General features: G+C 35.8%; 1 long non-coding RNA gene and 1 pseudogene across 1 annotated transcript in view; one reads left to right on the top strand and one right to left on the bottom strand.

Annotated features, from left to right (window-relative positions):
* The window catches only part of LOC141576303 (uncharacterized), a 94,294-nt gene extending 88,815 nt beyond the window's left edge, over positions 1-5,479 (top strand). The window contains exon 3 of the long non-coding RNA XR_012504643.1: positions 3,030-5,479. This is a non-coding gene — a long non-coding RNA (uncharacterized LOC141576303). The remainder of the gene's footprint in view (positions 1-3,029) is intronic.
* Positions 5,480-13,977: 8,498 nt separating this feature from the next.
* LOC105083740 (importin subunit alpha-1 pseudogene) lies at positions 13,978-15,692 on the bottom strand (annotated as a pseudogene).
* Between the last annotated feature and the right edge of the window lie 2,264 nt (positions 15,693-17,956).

Here is a 17,956-nt window from a genome sequence, read left to right as displayed (position 1 = left end):
ACACAAAATGGGGAGAGCTCTTTACTACTGCTGGGCAGGGGTTGGAGTTACAGCTCCCTACATGGTCCCCACTGACACTGTGGTGGGAAGTGAGGTTTGTTACTAGATGATGGGGATGAAAATCCTGGCTCTCTACTTGGCCTTCTCTGATACAAAATTTGCAAGAGTGGAAGCTAGGTTTCCCACTTGGCCTTTGCTTGCATGGGCTGTGGTTTTTGACTGGACTAAAGCCATTATTTATTTATTTTTGTCTTGCTAGGTTACCCTTTCCTTGTCCTTTGGCTGCAGAGAGCAGACTTTTGTTGGGGATTTTATTGTCTGTGCCCATTTGTATTTTTGGAATGCTGGTTTATTCCAATTAAGACTGGGATATATAAGGCAAATGTAAACACAAGGCACTCACTGCCATGTTGTTCCTAATATTCCAAAGTCTCTAGTTTTTCTACTTTCTTCTCTTCTTATGTTTGTTTTATCTACAATATGCAGGGATTTTAGTTGTAGCAAGCAGGAGAAATAGGAGGGAAAAAAGCATGTCTTCTCCATCTTCCCAGAAGCAAAAACTAAAGCACATGATTTAAAAATACATTCTATTGCTAATTTTTTGTGAGGTTACAAAATCTAAATTTCATCTTTTCAGAGTCTTAGATATCGGTAGTTTACCAATTCATTAAGGAAAAAAAAAGTGCTACTTAAAAAAAACCTTTTAAGGCAATATAACAAAACAATGCTATATTATTTACTGTTTAGGTTATTTCAATTTAAATATTGTTCCAAATGTAGAACAGTTTAATTTAGTTATAGTTCCTATTTGTATGTATTAAATGTATATTTAGAAGTCTTCATTAATGTAAACAAACCAAGTAGGTTTTACTTAAATTTCTCTGACTCTAAGGATTTAGGAGTATCACTTATCTACTATGGTCTTGAAGGGCTTTTTTTTTTTTTTTAAGTGAAAGTATTCCTGTGTAGACTGTGCATATCGAATAGTTTTGTCATGACGGCTGTTCTTAGTATGGATGGTTGCCACGTTTTTCTTCTGTATCTGTTCGCTGTTAATCCCTTTGATTGGGGGTGTGGTTTGTGTTTTGGTGATCAGAGCCTGCCCTGGCTGTTGTTGTTGAACAGGGCCTCCTTTTTTGTTCTGTGGTCGTCACAGCCCTGACAGGGATCAGGTCTGTTCCTCTGTTGTTGAAATAGAGGCTTCTAGACCCGTTTCTGAGCTGAGGTGTGTGGTAGTGGGGTTGGAGGGCTTCCACTGGAAGAGAAGCCACTGAATATACCTCCACAGGATATGTCCACCAGGAAGTGCCCTCTGTGGTGTTGTCTGTCACTTGTTTTGTGGTCTTACAAAGTACTCTTTGCTGACGCTGTCCTTGTTCCCATCTCAGCAATGGGAATGTTGGCAACCTACTCTAGTGTCCCCCAGGTTCTATGCCCTCAGAGCCACCAGTGCAGGTCTACTGACTTCAGGTACTAGGACCTGCCATCATAAGTGTTCAGTCACACACCTAGATCTGCATTGTGCTACGGGGTCAGTGCAGACCCCAGCCCTATGTCCTTGTATGGTATGCAGTCCTGCTGTTAATGCCAAACCTGTCCCTGCCAGAACTCTGCTCATTGCTTAGAGGCAGGTCTTAGAGGGTGGGTCCACAAAGGCACCAGCAAATCTGCCACCACTGCCTGGGGCTAGAGTCAAATCTCAGTCCCGCTGGTGGAGTTGTGGGACCCCTAGCTATGGATTGAGGTTTCAGCCCTGTCTCCACCTGGAAGCCATGTTCCAGGGATTATGTCCCTCCAGAGCAAGCCAAGAAGATGGCTGCATCTGAACCCCACCTCTCTTATGAGAACACATTCCAACAATGGTGCCAAGCAATGACCTCTGGGCTAGTGGAGATGGTGGCTATGGCCTGGCTGCATTGCACCACTCCTCACCGTGAGCACTAGCAGTGGTACATTTTTATGTGGGTCCCAGGGTGTTCTGCACACAGTCACAACCACAGCCCACACCATGCTCCAGCCCCCCTACCCCGGCTGCCTCTGCACAGTCAGCCCCAATTCCCTTCTCAGACTCATCCGAGGAAGCCTGATTCTCAGCAGCAAGTACTGGCCTGCCCCTGCTGGCTTGCATCTCTGTGTAGTGGTCACAGGGACCCCCTGTGCTGGTTTTTCTCAGTTCTTTCTGCTTAGTGGCTGCTGCTTTCTCTTCTGAGAAGCTCCCTTTCTGTTCCCACTGACCTCCTTGCTGGATAGGGGGCATCCCAGCATGATGGCACTTTTCCTCCTTTGACACTCCCTCCCCACAGGACAGGTCCTGCACTGATTTCCATTTTCTTTTGTTTTTCCTCTTCCCAGCTTTTGTGAGGAATCTTCTTATATTTCCAAAGTAAGAGATATTCTGCCAAAGTTCAGTAGGTATTCTGTGCAAATTGTTCCATCTGTGGGTGTAATTTTTGGTGTATTCGTGGGAGAGATGAGCTATGCGTCCTTCTACTCCCCAAATAGGTTTTAAAATATTTTCAAATTGAAAAGTCTTAGTATACCTGTTTGAGAGAGACACAAATAATTTATTTAGATTTTAAATTAAGAGATGCAAATATATTTCTATATCAAAGAAGTTTTTAGGCTTTATGGGAAAAGAGTTAGCATTATGAATATACAATACTGCAGTGTCAATTATATGAGAAAACATTTGTTTATGCTTAACCTTTGCTATTTCTGACCTGGATATTGTTTGAATATTTCTTCATTATGAAATTCTATTATTTAAAGATAGAATAGAGAAGCAAATCATCTATAGTTAAACATGCTAACACTACATTTCATGCAAGGTAAATAACTCAGTAATACAACTCTGAATAACAAATAATTTTATGTCCCATCAGGAAAAATTGTAAAATAATGAGTCGGGACCTAATTATCTTTCTATTTCCAAAAGTAATAATTTGTTTGGACTAGAATCATCTTGTCATTTTTAGATGTTATATTTATTTTAAAATTAAAAATAGATTCTCATATTTAACTATTTGCAGGTTGATTTTTTAAGTTAAGAACATTTGGCTTGGGATTCAAGATGGTGGTATAGGAAGATCCTGAACTCACCACCTCCCATGAACACCAAATCTATAGCAACATGAAGAACAATTCCCTCTGAACACTAGCTGGACAGCATCTCCACAACGAAGGATAAAAGGACAACATCGAGATGAGTAGGAGAGGAAGAGATGTGGTCTTGCCAAAAACCCCATCCCAGGCACAATGACCCACAATTGGAGGAAACTCACAAATATGTGACTTCTCCCTGTGGAGTGAGGGGTTTGTTCCCCACATTGGGCACTCCAGGTCCCAAGACAAATCCTCAAAATGCCTGGCTTTGAAAACCAATGTAGCTTATGTCCAGGAGATCCAAAGGGTTGTTGGGAACTAAGATCCCTCTCTTAAAGGGGCTCACAAGCAGACACACTTACTCCAAGAGCCAGCACAAAAAAGACAGTTTGAAAAGCTCCTAGACCATATGGGAAAGAGATTCATTTACTAACCTTAAAGCATCTAGCAAAGGGGCATAGGCTCACTGGGACTCTATCCAAACATAGAGGCACTGGTGGATGCCTTTTTTTTTTTCTCTCCCTCTACTTTGCTACTGCTGGCAGGCTTGGCCTGCCCCTATGTTTTTCCATAGCCCCACTAAAGCTGGTGGGTACATCCTGCACCCTTGTTCTCCCATAACTCTACTAAAGCTGGTAAGTGCATACAATCCACACAGGTGATGCTCCTTGAGTGCCTGGCACTGGTGGCCAGGGGACCTTGCATTTCTGGGCCCCATGAGACTGAAACAAAGAGACAGTTCTTGACAGGTTGTCACCTGCAGAGCACAGGCAGCATACTGAAACACAGCCCCAGTCCACCTGTGAAAAAGGCCTATTTACTTCTCCTGGAGCTTCAGCCTGAGGGTCAGACTTCAGGTTTGTCACATATCTAGAGGCTTCAGAGTTGCCATCAGAGAACATAAACCAGTGGACACCATCTTTGTGCTTTCTGTTGGTCTTACTACAGCTCAACAGTACTTCCTTTAATGGAGCCTAAACATTCGCCCCAATTTTTGCAACTGTCACTACGGGGACACATCTAGATGGTCTGATCTAGAGGCCAGTAGGGTTTATGATTTCAGTCCCAGAGGACTGTACGTATTTGCATACTTTAAAAGCTCTTGTCTGAGGGTCTGGCTTCCAATCAGCCTGAAATTAGGTGCTTACTGAGACCCTTCCCGTTGGAACACTGAACTGTCTTGGCACAACCTCAACAACTATGACCTGTCAAGAATAAATTAGGTTGCTTAGATAATCACAAAGATTCTAGAGACAACCAACAGCTAGGGCAAGGTTGAAAGATAAGTTTCATCATCTACATGAGGCTACTCCTTCACGATTGGGAGAGGTAGCTGTTTCACCAAATGCAGACTCAAACATGGATAGTCAAGCAAAATGAGGAAACAGAGGAATATGTTTCAAATAAAAGAACAAGGTAAAACTCCAGACAAAAATCTTAATGAACCAGAGATAAGTATTCTTGTCTGATAAAGTTTAAAGTAATGGTCATGAAGATGCCCACCAAACTTGGGAGACGAATGGATGAAAACAGTGAGAACTTTAACAAAGAGCTAGAAAATATAAGAAAGTATCAAAAAGAAGTCACAGAGCTGAAGTATACAATAACTGAACTGAAAAATACATTAGAGGGCGTATTAAAAACCTTAATGTAGGGCCTAAAACCATAAAATTTCTAGAGGAAAATATAGGCAAATGCTCTTTGACATCAGTCTTAGCCATTTTTTTTTGAGTATGTCTCCTCAGGCAATGTAAACAAAAATACATATAAGCAAATGGTACTGCATTAAACTAAAAGTCTTTTGCACAGCAAAGGAAACTCTCAATGAAATGAAAAGGCCACCTACTGAATGGAAGAAGATATCTGATAAAGGGTTAATATCCAAAATATACAAACAACTCATACAACTCAACATCAAAAACAGACAACTCAATTAAAAACTGTGCAGAGAACCTGAATAGACATTTTCCAAAGAAGATATACAGGTGGTCAACAGACACATGAAAAGATGCTCAGCATCATTAATCATCAGGGAAATGCAAATCAAAACCACAATGTGATTTCTCACACCTGTCAGAATGGCTGTTATAAAAAAGACAACAGATAACAAGTGTTGGTGAGGATGTGAAGAAAAGGGGACCCTCGTGCACTGTTGGTGGGAATGTAAGTGGGTGCAGCCAGTATGGAAAACAGTATAGAGGTTTCTCAAGAAATTAAAAATAGAACTAACTTATGACCCAGCAATTCCACTCCTGCATATTTACCTGAAGAAAAGGAAAACACTAATTTGAGAAGATATATGCACTTTTGTTTTCATTGCAGCATTATTTACAGTAGCCAAGATAGGGAAGCAACCTAAATAAATAAAGAAGATGTGATAGCACACTCTCCCTCTCTGTCTCTCTCTCTCTCACACACACACACTGGAATATTACTCAGCCATAAAAAAGAAGTCTTGCCATTCCAACAACATGGATGGACCTAAAGTGTATTATGCTAAGTGAAATACGTCACACTGAGGAATACAAATATTATATGATTTCACTAATATTTAGAATCTAAAAAACAAATGCCCTAAGAAAACAAATCAAAGAAAACTAATAGTTACAGAGAACAGATCGGTGGTTGCCAGAGGGGAGGAAAGTGTGGGAATTGGTGAATTGGTGAAGGGTGTCAAGAGGTACAAACTGACAGTTATAAAATTAATAAGTCATGGGATATAATATACAGTATGGTCAGTATGGCCAATAATTTTTCTTGCACATTTGAGCTTTGCTAAGAAAGCAAATCTTAAAAAAATCTCATTAGAAGAAAAAATTTTAACTTTTTATGGTGATGGATGGCAGCTAGACTTATTGTGGTAATTATTTCGTGGTGTGTGCAAATATTGAATCATTATGTAGTACACCTGAAACTAATATTATGTTATATGTCACATATACCTCAATAATAAGATAACATGTATACAGATATTTTCAAGTTCTGAAGCTTTAAGAACATTAAATTAAGATTTATAGTTTCTATTTAAATTAGTATTTATCATAGTCACATCATGCTTAATAGTTTTATAAATAGGTTGTGGTAGACTTTGGATAATCTTCAGATAATTTTCTTGGGGAAATGCGAGATATGTTGTACCTCAATGAAACATGCTGAAAAAAAATTGTGAAAGATAATTTAGTTTCCTGCCAAATTGACTTGGAGCTTGTGTGGGCCAAAAACCTGGAGTAATTTTGAATGCAGTTTGTCTTTGGCATCCTCTGTTGAGTACTCTTTTTCTTCTTGATGTCTCCCTCTCTCATTTTTTGGTCTTCTGTCCTATTCCCACTAATCCATGCCAAAATGTTAACTGGTTAACAACAGTTTTAGTTGTTAGTGTTTATATTTGGTTAGGGTTTATGGAGGAAGGAATACCCAGCCCCATTACTTTCCTGTTTCCCACTGTCAATTCCTGTCTCAGAGACCCCAGGTTTCCAAAGTCTCAGGAGTCTGAACCTTGAAGGAATGATGCATCCACGTGTTCCCTATGTGATATTTGCATAGATTACACCAGGTCCACATGACCTCCAATCATTTAAGAAAGCAACTGCTCTCTTGAGTACCAGCAGCTGGGTACATCCAAGCCTGACCTACTGCCTCTGTGTGTGAACTTGTATGTATACTTTTCTGTGTCCCAGGGTTTTTTTTGTCAGTAAAAATAATAAGAAAAAGAAGAATACTTGTCTAGCTCTTGATGTTGTTATAAGATAAAATGACATAGTGGATAGTTATTTAACATTAATTCAGGATAAAAACACTTAAAAAATTAAGATATTATGACATAAGCATCACTAGCAACTACTCTTCTATAATGCTATTGTAATAACTTTCAGCTCTTAAGAATAAAACCACTTAAGAAATATACCATACATTTTCTAAGTAAAGGAGAAAGCCAGTGAACTGATAGAATTCCTTAAGCACCTACTGAGTTCATAAAAAAACATTAATATAAAAGATTAAATACCTATGAGTGCTTGCTTTCTTTATTTGAAACCCCAATTTCAGGTTTTCTTTTCTTTTTTTTCCCCACTATGTAATTTAAGTAATTTAGAAATCCTTTGAATTTTTCACTTTAAGTGTCATTTCCCCTTCCATTCTCATTGCTACTGTTGTATAGGTCTTCATTATTTAGTCCTGGACTATGGCTACTGAGATGATAGAAATCTTTAAGGAGATTTCATAATAAAGCAATGTGGACATTATTCATTTAGGTCTATAAACAAATTTTTTTCAGCACTTAAACAAACCTACTTTTTCTAGACCTTCACATTTGCCAAGACAAAGACTGAATATTTTAGTTTTTTTTTAAATGTGATTAGTTAACTATAAAACCATACAGGCCTTTCTGTTTTGGAGATCCAAGGCCACTTGTCTCACCTCCCTTGTTTCCCTTTTCTTCCTTGAGGATGAGGCTCTGCTTGCTTTCCCCTTCTATTGAAACCTGTTACTACTCATTCTGTCTTTTGGGGTTCTGTTCTTAATAAATATGGCTGAAAAGTGGCCAAGTCATCTTTCCTGTATCCTTTTCCTATATACTTCCAAAGAGAAGTATACAATCCATTTTTATTATGAAATTTTATTCTAATCACTTTTGGGAACAGATAATTGAAAGAAAAAACATTAACAATTCAGCTAATTTCTGCAAGCATTTGTTGGATGTTTATAATATATCAGACACTGTGCTAGCTCTTGATATGTAAAGATGGATAAGGTCTTAAATATATCACAACCTGGCAGGGAACATTTTACAGCTCTTGAATAAATTACAGTATAATAGATGAGTTATAAGTATTATAGAATCTAGTAAAATTCTAATAGTTACTGTCCTTCTTCAGTTCCTGCTTCACTTCGAGATAGTAGATAAAAGCTCAGCCAGATTTTTACTTTCTACTTTTATTTCTGTCTGTGGAGCTTATTAAATCTCCCCTTCAGCTTTCCTCAGAGTTTTCTAAGTGCCAAGAGCACACTGGCTCCTTTTTCCACAAAGCTTCCCAACTTGGGAACCTGTGGAGCAGATTTAAAAGAATAATATCTTTGTCTCAATTGGGTATTCTCCTCAACTGTAAGGTCTTCTGGATGGGCTGATGTCATCTCTTGAGTCCTTTGCTCTGCCCATGATTGCTACCTTCTTAATATTTCCTCATATTATGTTATTTTCTGAAGATTCAAAAATACTTAATAAAGAAACAAACTATGACTGGTTATACTACAGATTTACTTCTTTTATCATTTTGAGGATTATTTCCACACAAACTCCATAGTTCACTATTATAATTTAAATATTACATCTTATAAATGCTACGTTTGAAGCTATTATTATTAAAGTGGGTCATATAAAGTTTCATGTAATTAGCATATTTGCTTCTAAGAAATTTATGGTATAAGTCAATACAAAGTATTTTCCTTTACCTCCGATATTTTACAGGTAGTTAACATGTATACTAGTAACCCAACAAGTGGAAAAAATTCATGGGAAGCTGTTTCTAAAGACTTCCACCCAAACTAGAAAATTAATATTAAAAAAAAAAGTAACTATTAAATTAACTATTTTTAAAGACAGAATGTGAAAGGAGAGTCGATTGTTTATATAACCACCATATGAAAAACAGCTTTAGTTTTGTTTGAGCTACAAATTACTGTATCGCTTTATAACCAGTGCTCTTTTTGTTTAAAAAAAAAATTACCAGATGGCATCTCCCCTGTAGTACCTCCCCATTAATATTAAATTTTATTATTTACATCTTATTTACTGGAAGTTTGACATTTAATTTTTAAAAGTCCAATCAACTAATTATATTTTAATAAGTAATATGTTTTACTATATATCCATAAGGATATAAAATATCTAAAGTATTTAATTTTATAGCATGATACCCATATTTCTCATAAATACACATATAAAACTATTACCTACAAGAAATGCAATGGCTTGTGTTTCCATTATTGTAGCTTTCATTCCATTTTTTCTTTACTTTTAGAAAAATGCAGATAAATTTATCTTATCAACCTCCCCAGCTAAACTGAGAGAAAAGAATAATTGGAGAGTGAACAGTTTATGTTAAACTCCTACCACCATCCCATCTAGTCCTCCTTAGACCTAGTAGACTTTAGGGGGAAAGGCAAGTATCACAAACTAGTAAATCTCTAAACTCCCCCATTTTTCCTTTTCTTTTTCTTTCCCAGCTTTTCACCACTGAAATAGATTGTGCAATATATTTCTTATATCAAATTTAGAAGTGGAAAGTAATACGCTTAAGAAAAACATGTGGAATGTATAAAGTGCCTTTTATGTAGGAAGATTTTAAATGCATGCCAATATTTTACTCTATTGAATACTGAATTTATCCTGCTTTGTTAAAAACTTAGCTATTAACATCTATCATAAAGAGATTCCAGATTTTGGTCTGGCTTATGTGATTTTGTGAAAGAGGTACTGGCATCTTTCCCCTCAAAAGTAGCCCTACATGAATATTTATGTGCTTGCATATGTTTAAGGAACATAATAGCACAGGACTAGGAAGCTTTCTAGGAAAATCTGAGCAAGAGTCCTATGCTAAAGTTTGCCAGATATATCAAAAACAATTATGTACAATTGTACCTCAGCATCTGTGGTATCTGTGGGAGATTGGTTCCAGGACCGCCTGCAGATACCAAAATCCACAGATGCTCAAGTCCCTTGTATAAAATGGCCCACATGCATCCTCCGTACACTTTAAATCACCTCTAGATAACTTATAATACCTAAACAATATAAATGTTATGTAAGTAGTTGTAAGTATAACATAAATGCTACATAAATAGTTGCCAGCATGCAGCAAATTCAAGTTTTGCTTTTTGGAACTCTCTAGAATTCTTTTCTAATTTTTAAAAATAATTTGTTTTTAATTTTTAACTTTATTTATTTATTATTATTTTTAAGGGGGGAGGTAGTTAGGTTTACTTATTTACTTTTAGAGGTGGTACTGGGGATTGAACCCAGGACCTTGTGTATGCTAAGCATGCACTCTACCACTTGAGTTATACCCTACTCCCTTCTAATATTCTTGATCAGTGGTTGGTTGAATCTGCAGATGCAAAACCTGTAGATATGGAGGGCCAACAGTTCTATTTGCCATTAGGCTTATAATTTAGTTGGGGATGGAGATGAGAAAAATGTATAAGAAAAAAATAGAGAACATAACAACACCTTAATTAAAGGGAAAGAAGTTCTTTAAGCAAAGTTCTATTATGGTTATAAAAATAACACATTTGTTGTAGAAGACAACAATATAAAGAAAAAATCAATAAATCATCAGTAAATCCTCCCCAATGCTCAAGATAACCATTGTTATCACTTTGGTAAATGTGTTTCCTTCTCTTCATATTGCTCTAACGTTAATTGAGATCATACTGAAAAACAACTTTATTCTCTATTTTGCATTAACATTCTTCTTACTTATACATTTCTCCCATGTTATTAAAATTGTTTGTAAACATTCTTGATAGCTGCATAATAACTAATGTAATAGCCGTACTATGATTTACTTAATCACTTCACTATTATTAGACATTTAGTTCAGTCATTTTTTATTTTGCCATTATAAATAAAGCTGTGTTAAACATTTTGGGGGCACAAACCTTTGCATTTGGATATTTCTTTAGCATATATTCCAAGAGGTAGATTTAAATTTGTGATATCTGTCACTGAATTTCTTTCCAAAAATATTGTATGAATTTACAATCCCACAAACTATATATAATTATTAAGGACTGAATAGTTTTCAGATGTTTTTAGTCATTTGTATGTCCTCTTCTATGTTATTTTTCCATAACATAACTTTTAACATATTTATTCCAGAACCAAAGAGCTACAGAAAACCAAAAACCAAAACACCACTAGAGTAGTCATTAATGAGGCAGTGAGAAAAACCATGCTGGAAACACACATTCTTATTTCCTTGATACATTTTCTAAGTATAGTTAGGTTAACAAAACTTGTGATGATAAATATGTAATTGAAAACCATTGTTGTACTCTAATAATAGAGATAGAAATAGTGCATGAATGAGTAAAAGCTAAACTGCTTATTATAGGATCAGGTCAGAGTATAAAATATTTTGGGAGAAGGTGAGCCTTGGAGCATGTATTGGATGAAGTCGTGATTATTATTTTATTCATTCACTCAACAAATTTTTTTTTGGCAATTACTATATGCCAGGCACTGTTCTAGTCACTGGAGTACAGTAGTGAGCAGAACAGATAGAATTCCCTGCCTTCATAGAGCTTTTTATAGAATAACCCTTGCTTCTCAAAATCTACAGACTAGCAGCATTACCATCACTTGGGAGCCTGTTAGAAATGCAGATTCATAGCCCCAACCCTAGACTTCCTCCATCTGAATTTTAATAATATCCCTAGATGGTTAACATGCACATTAAAGTTTGAGAAGCACTGATCTAATGGATTTGATAGGCAGTAGGAGAGTAATCTGAAAAGAAATAGCACGAGCAAAGACATGAGGTGAGACTAAGCAAAATATATTGAGAATGATAAGAATAAAATAGTTTGTTAGAGAAAACAGAAAGGTTTACTAAGTGCTATGATCTGAATGTTTGTGTGCCTCCCTCCCAAATTCCTCTGTTGCACTCCTAATCCCCAAGATGAACATATAAGTAGGTGGGGATTTTAGGAGGTGATTAGGTCATGATAGCAGAGCCCTCATGATTGGGATTAGTGTTCTTATAAAAGAAACCCTGGAGAACTAGCTCACTTCTTTGGCCATGTGGGGTTACAGTGAAAATATGGTCATCTAGGAAGAAGGCCCTCACCAGACACTGAATCTGCCAGCACCATAATCCTGGATTTTCAGCCTCCAGAACTGTGAGAAGTAAATGCTTGTTGTTTATAAGCAACCCAGTCTCTGTTATTTTGTTATAGCAGCCCAAATTGATTAAGGCAATAAGAGGTAAGATTTGTGAGAGCTTGAATGTTAAAAACTTAGATTCACTCATCATTGCTTGGGTGGAGTTCCAGTGGACAATTGAATGTATGAATCTAGGATTCAGAGGAGTAGGTAACACAGGAGAAGTATCCTTGAGAGTTGGCAGAGTAGAGGTGGGATTGGAAGCTATACAAGTGGATTAGATCTCCTATTGAAGAGATTTTAGAGTGTGACAAAAAGGAAACTAAGAACAGAAATCCATGAATTACCAACATTTAAGATGCAGGACCCCATGAAGGAGACCGAAAAGGAATTAGCTAAGGTAAAATGAGAACTAGAAGAGCTAGTCCTATAGTTAATGGTATAGTTTCAAGGAGTAGGGGGGGACTACAGTATGTATTACCATGGAAAAGGTAAGTAAGATACAGTCTGAAAAGTAATTATTGGATTTGCAAATTAGGAAGTCATTGATGACTTTAGATCATTATTAGTGGAATGGTGGAAAGGAAAGTCACCTTGCATTCATCTGCAATATGAATGAGAGGTGAGGAAGTAGAGACTATGAAATTAGATTCTTTGAAGAAACATGGCTATGAATGGAGAGGAATAATAGATATAGGTAAGATACAGGGGTGGAGAGAATCTCTCTCTCTCTCCTCTCTCTCTCTCTCTTCCCCAGTACCCCACCCATACCTCACCTGGTTTTCAGATGGGTGAGAATTGGTCATGTTTACATGCTGAGAGGAAGGATCCAATAATAAAAGTAATAGTAATGCTAACATCATTAAATAGTTGATCTGTGTCAGGAATTCTGCTAAGTACTGGCATACATTATGTAATTTAATCATTATAACAACCTTATGAGAGGGACAAAGGTAAAGTGACATTTCTGAGATTGCACAACTAGTAAGTAGTAGAGTTAGATTTGAACCTGAGCTGTCTGATTATTTAGTCTATACTTATAATCATTAAGCTATATTCGTAATTGTTAAGCACAAATGAGGGGGAAAAGGAAAGACAGGGGATAGAGCAAAGTCCTTAAAGGATATTGGAAGACATGATATTGAGAAGTAGAAGCCTGGACCTTATACAATAGGGGGGACATCTCTTTCTCCCATGTAAGAAAGACGACAGTAAGGATAGGCACAAATATAGAAATGTTCATGGATTTTTATAATTATTTGCTTAATTAAATTGCAAACCTACCCTTCAGCACTCTCTATCCCCGTATATTTGTCATCTCACATACTGTATATTTACTATTTTGTCTTATTTATTATTTGTATCCCAACAAAATGTAATTGACATTCTTGATTAAAACAGGAAAAATGGTAGTGGATGACAAATTGAGCGGTTTGGGACAAAATTATAATTGAAAAAATTAGTACAGTGAATGTAGAACACTATTTCAACAAGGTTTGTGGTGAATCATAGAAGTGAGGTGGAACAATAGCATGCAGATGAGGTATTATCAATGGGAAAATTTTCTTTTAGACTGGGGAAGATTTGACTATGTTATAGGCTGAGGAAGAGGAGCTGGTTGATAGAGAAAAATGAAGAATACATGATGAAGTAAATCACTGACAGAGAACAGTCTTATGGGTGTGGAATCAAGATCACATTTGGAGAAGTTAGCTTTACTGATGAAAGGATATATAGCCTTTCCTTTGGAAATGAAGATAAACAAAAATGGATATATCTTTACAGTTACAGGTATATTTATTATCCATTTCTCCCAGTAGAATGTATAAGGAGCTTATCTATATTGTTCACTGTTGAATCCTCAGTGCCTGAATCATTATTTAGCAAATAGTAAATGCATACTTATTTGGAGTTGAATGGTTGAATATTTATAGATAAGTTAGCAGTTAGAAAGGAAAAACTGAAAGTGTTCCTACATCTACTACAACCTAAATTTATTCATCTGCCCCAGCAACAGTATTTCCTATGGCTCTTAAGGCTGGAGTCACAGTTGGCTATTCAGTAGCTCCTGGAAATTTTACAAACTGTGGCAAAACTCTTGTTTTGACAACTATGTGAATGACTTCATTGGACCGTCAGTAAGATAGGACATAGCTCAGCAAATATCTCTAAGTACTTCTTGACAGTCATTATGCAGGAGATAAACTAAAGCAGAAAGAATTTGCTTAATAGCATCTAATGTAGGGAATAGGATTCATATTACAATAAAGATTTGAAAGTATCCAGGTAAGACTATTTAAATAACCATATGCTAAGGGTGATGAATCAGTAACTGTGAGTAGAATTAACAGTTTATTATAGCATTCTTGATAAGCAAATCATTGGAGGTGAACCATTACCTGCAATGTTCCTGAGAGCCCTTATGGCTCATTCACTGATGTGTGAATGAGGAGATGACAAGAGAGCAACGAATGCTGATATAGTACCTCAATCTACCACAGTATTAGTCTATTATGATTCCCCAGAATTGATATTAGCAAGTGTACCTAAGCAGGTTAAAATTCAGTCAGAGAAAGGCACACATTTTAGAACCAAAGTACCTTGGATTATAGTGTCTGTGGAAGACTGTTTTCCCATACAAAGAAGTTTTCTAGCAACTTGAGTAGGTTGGAGTTGGCTTTCCAAATGATTGCTGTTTGTGTCTTTCACAGTGTCATCAACAGAACAACTTACAAAGCCCTAGCTGCTATGATTTTCCTTTAGTGGAGAAGTAGCAGCATCAAGAAAATAACTCACATTTCTTCTTTTCAGCATCTGGTCATTTTTCTTAGCTTTCCTCAGTTTCACAATAACCTCTATACATTACTGTCTCATTTCTGTTCTGTCTTTCCCTTTGTTCTCCAACCTATTAAGGTGGGGAGTTAGTGAATTAACATTCTTATTGGTGGACATGTTATTAGACAGTGGGAGAAAGCTAGAAGATAGTTGTGGATCTGGCTCAGGTTTTATGGGTAGCAGCATCTGAGTATACAGTCTTCAGGTCAACATTCACTGAATGACTGAAAAATTATATTTTTAGATTCTAAACTATAAAGTTTTCAGAGATTGCCTTTTGATTTTATAATGATGTGTGGAAAATTGATAAAAGACTCTATCCCTTTATGGTGGGAAAACACATACATTTCTAGTTAAAGAGGAGATCATTTAAGGGAGAATGATATCCGCCAAAGAGAGGCAAAAGGAATTTGGACACTATTGTGTATTCAAGTCTATAATAGAATTATTATAGAATTATTTTGTTTTTAAATGGTAAATTAGAGGTTCAAGGAGAGGAGTTTTAGATTGAACTAGAGTTATGTGCATTATTTCCTGGTCCTTCTACCATGCTTGTCCTTTTTCAAAATCATAGTATTTATTATAATCATTATTATTGACAGAGAAAATTGCAGTTCCATTTTTCCTAGAACTTAAGCATTAAAATACAAGTAAAGACACACTGCAAATTCATACAAACAAACCATGGATGTTGTTTTCCCTGGCAAAGTAAAACTTAGAATGAGTAGGCAACATATAATTAAGATTTAAGTTACTAAATGGGAGCCAAAAACCTCTGAGAGATGTTTTCCTGGTCATAAAAAGAGCTCAGTTTCTAAATTGAGGATAGGTAATCAATGTTAGCAAAATTAGCTACCCCCCATATTTTGGAAATAACCCCTCCCTTTCTTTATTTACTAGTGGTGTTTCACTGGATTGTCCTTATATTTGAATTTGAGGAACTGTCAGCAAAGTATTATCTGCTGCTTGTTTCTTGCTCCATTTGGTCTGCAGCCTCTATATGCAAGCTTTTGGGAAGGTGCAAAATCTACTTTTTAAAGGCAATTTAATCTTACTATTTTACAATTTTTATTCACAACTACTCTTTCTAGCCTTAAAACTACAGTAATCCATTATCTGTCTAGGCTTATTGAAAAATAAAAATATATTTTAGGAACTGAAGATTTCCACTTCATGGGGAAAATTATTCTAACAATTTTTGAGAGCTAGTTATAAAATGTAAATTTTTAAATAAAAATACCAAATATATTTTGACTTTTTCTGATTGAGCAGGATTATCATTATTAGCATGCGTTATTTGTCTTTTCTGGTTTCTCTCTTCTTTCATAACTGTTACTTGTCATTATTTTCTACCCACTTCTAGTTTGTTTTATCTAATCTAGCTCTTAACGGGAAAAGGTATAACTACAATTTTTAAGAGTAGTGTGTTAATAAAAATTAATGGGCTTGAATGACAGGCTTAATAGTAATGATAGTAGCTATTTATTGAGCACATACTATGTTCCAGTCTCTTTCCTACCCCCCATAGGGTACCATTCTAATGTGTTCAATGTATTCTTTTTAATGTGTGTGTTCTTGTAAATTGTGTGTGTGCATTTATTTTAAAATTTGTATAAATGGTATTGTACCATATTTATTCAGCACTTACTATGCAACAACTAATGCACTAGAGATACAGTAGTGAGCAAAACAAAATTATAACAATAAATAGCAATCTAGAAGAAAATATATATTTCATTCTATTTCTTCTTTTTTCTTATGCAGTACTGTTTTTAATATCTACCCATGTTTCTGTGGGTATACCTAGTCCTTTGTTTTGCCTGCTGCCTAATATTCCATATTCTGCATTTATCACATGTTATTTATTCACTCTTTCAGTGATGGACACCTAGTTTGCTTCTAACACCCCAACATCACACTTTTGTAGTGAACATCCTCATACACGTCTCCTTACTGTGAAAATTTCTCTGATACACACACACACACACACACACACACACGCATGTGCATACACACCCGTACTCTACAGAGTGAGATCACAGGGTCCATAGAGTATATTAATTTAATTTGAGTTAGTGGTGCCAGACTGCTCTCCAAGAGGTCTTCACCAACAGTGAATGAGGGCTGCTATCTCCCCCTTAATGTTTGTCACTATCTTTATAATTTTCGCCAATCAGATTACTATGAAATGGTATCTCATTACTTTGATGTATATTTTCCAAATTGCTCGTGAGCTTGAGTTTCTTTATTATTTTAGTCTTGGCGAGTTTTTCTTTTATGAAATACCTGTTTATATTTGCCAGTTATTCTATCAGAGTTCCTTACTTTTTTTACTGGTTTATAGGAGTTCCTTAAATATGTTATGGATTATAGTTTCTCATAGTAATCACAAGTGTTTTTGATTAATTAATGATGAAAAATCCAAGTCTTTCACTGTTGTACCATACTACCTGATTTTGTTACAAAGCTGTGTTGTTAGGACCACCATCTCAGGGGCTTATTAGAAGTCTTTTCTCTCTTTACTGTTGATTACAGTCACCTGAAATCTGACTTCCCAATAGGTACAGTGTATATTATATTTTTATTTTTACCTGTTTTGAAATTATTCAAACATCTTAACAATTTATAATGGAAGACATATTTGAAATTATTTTGGAACTTGACAAAATTATACTAACATTCTATTTGGAAGAATAATAGTATTAGCCAAGAACATTTTAGAAAAGAAGAGTACTGAAGGGAGCTTCCCTTATCAGATATTAAAATGAATTTTAAAGCTAAGTGACTCAAAATAATTTAGTGCTGGAATAAGAATTAACAGGCCAATCAATGGATAGTTATTTAGCTCACAAAGAAAATGTAGTATATCAGTTCACCAAATATTTATTCACTGTTTACCATACAACCAATATGTAAGGCACTAGAGACACAGCAGTGAGCAAAAGGAGAACCTTGCTCTCATGGAGCCTACAATCTAGTGGCATATATTCAATGCATAAAAGACATTTTTCTTTGATATGTTTTATATATATATATATATTTTACTGTATGACTTAAATAATTATGTATGTCTTTAATTTGTGAAAAATTTGTTGGAAAATATTTCACAAGTCATTGGGAGAAAAGCAAGGATTTTTC

Source organism: Camelus bactrianus, chromosome X, assembly GCF_048773025.1.
Source record: "Camelus bactrianus isolate YW-2024 breed Bactrian camel chromosome X, ASM4877302v1, whole genome shotgun sequence".
NCBI lineage: Eukaryota > Metazoa > Chordata > Mammalia > Artiodactyla > Camelidae > Camelus > Camelus bactrianus.
Note: the sequence above shows the minus strand (reverse complement) of the source record. Positions and strands in the feature narration are given on the sequence as shown.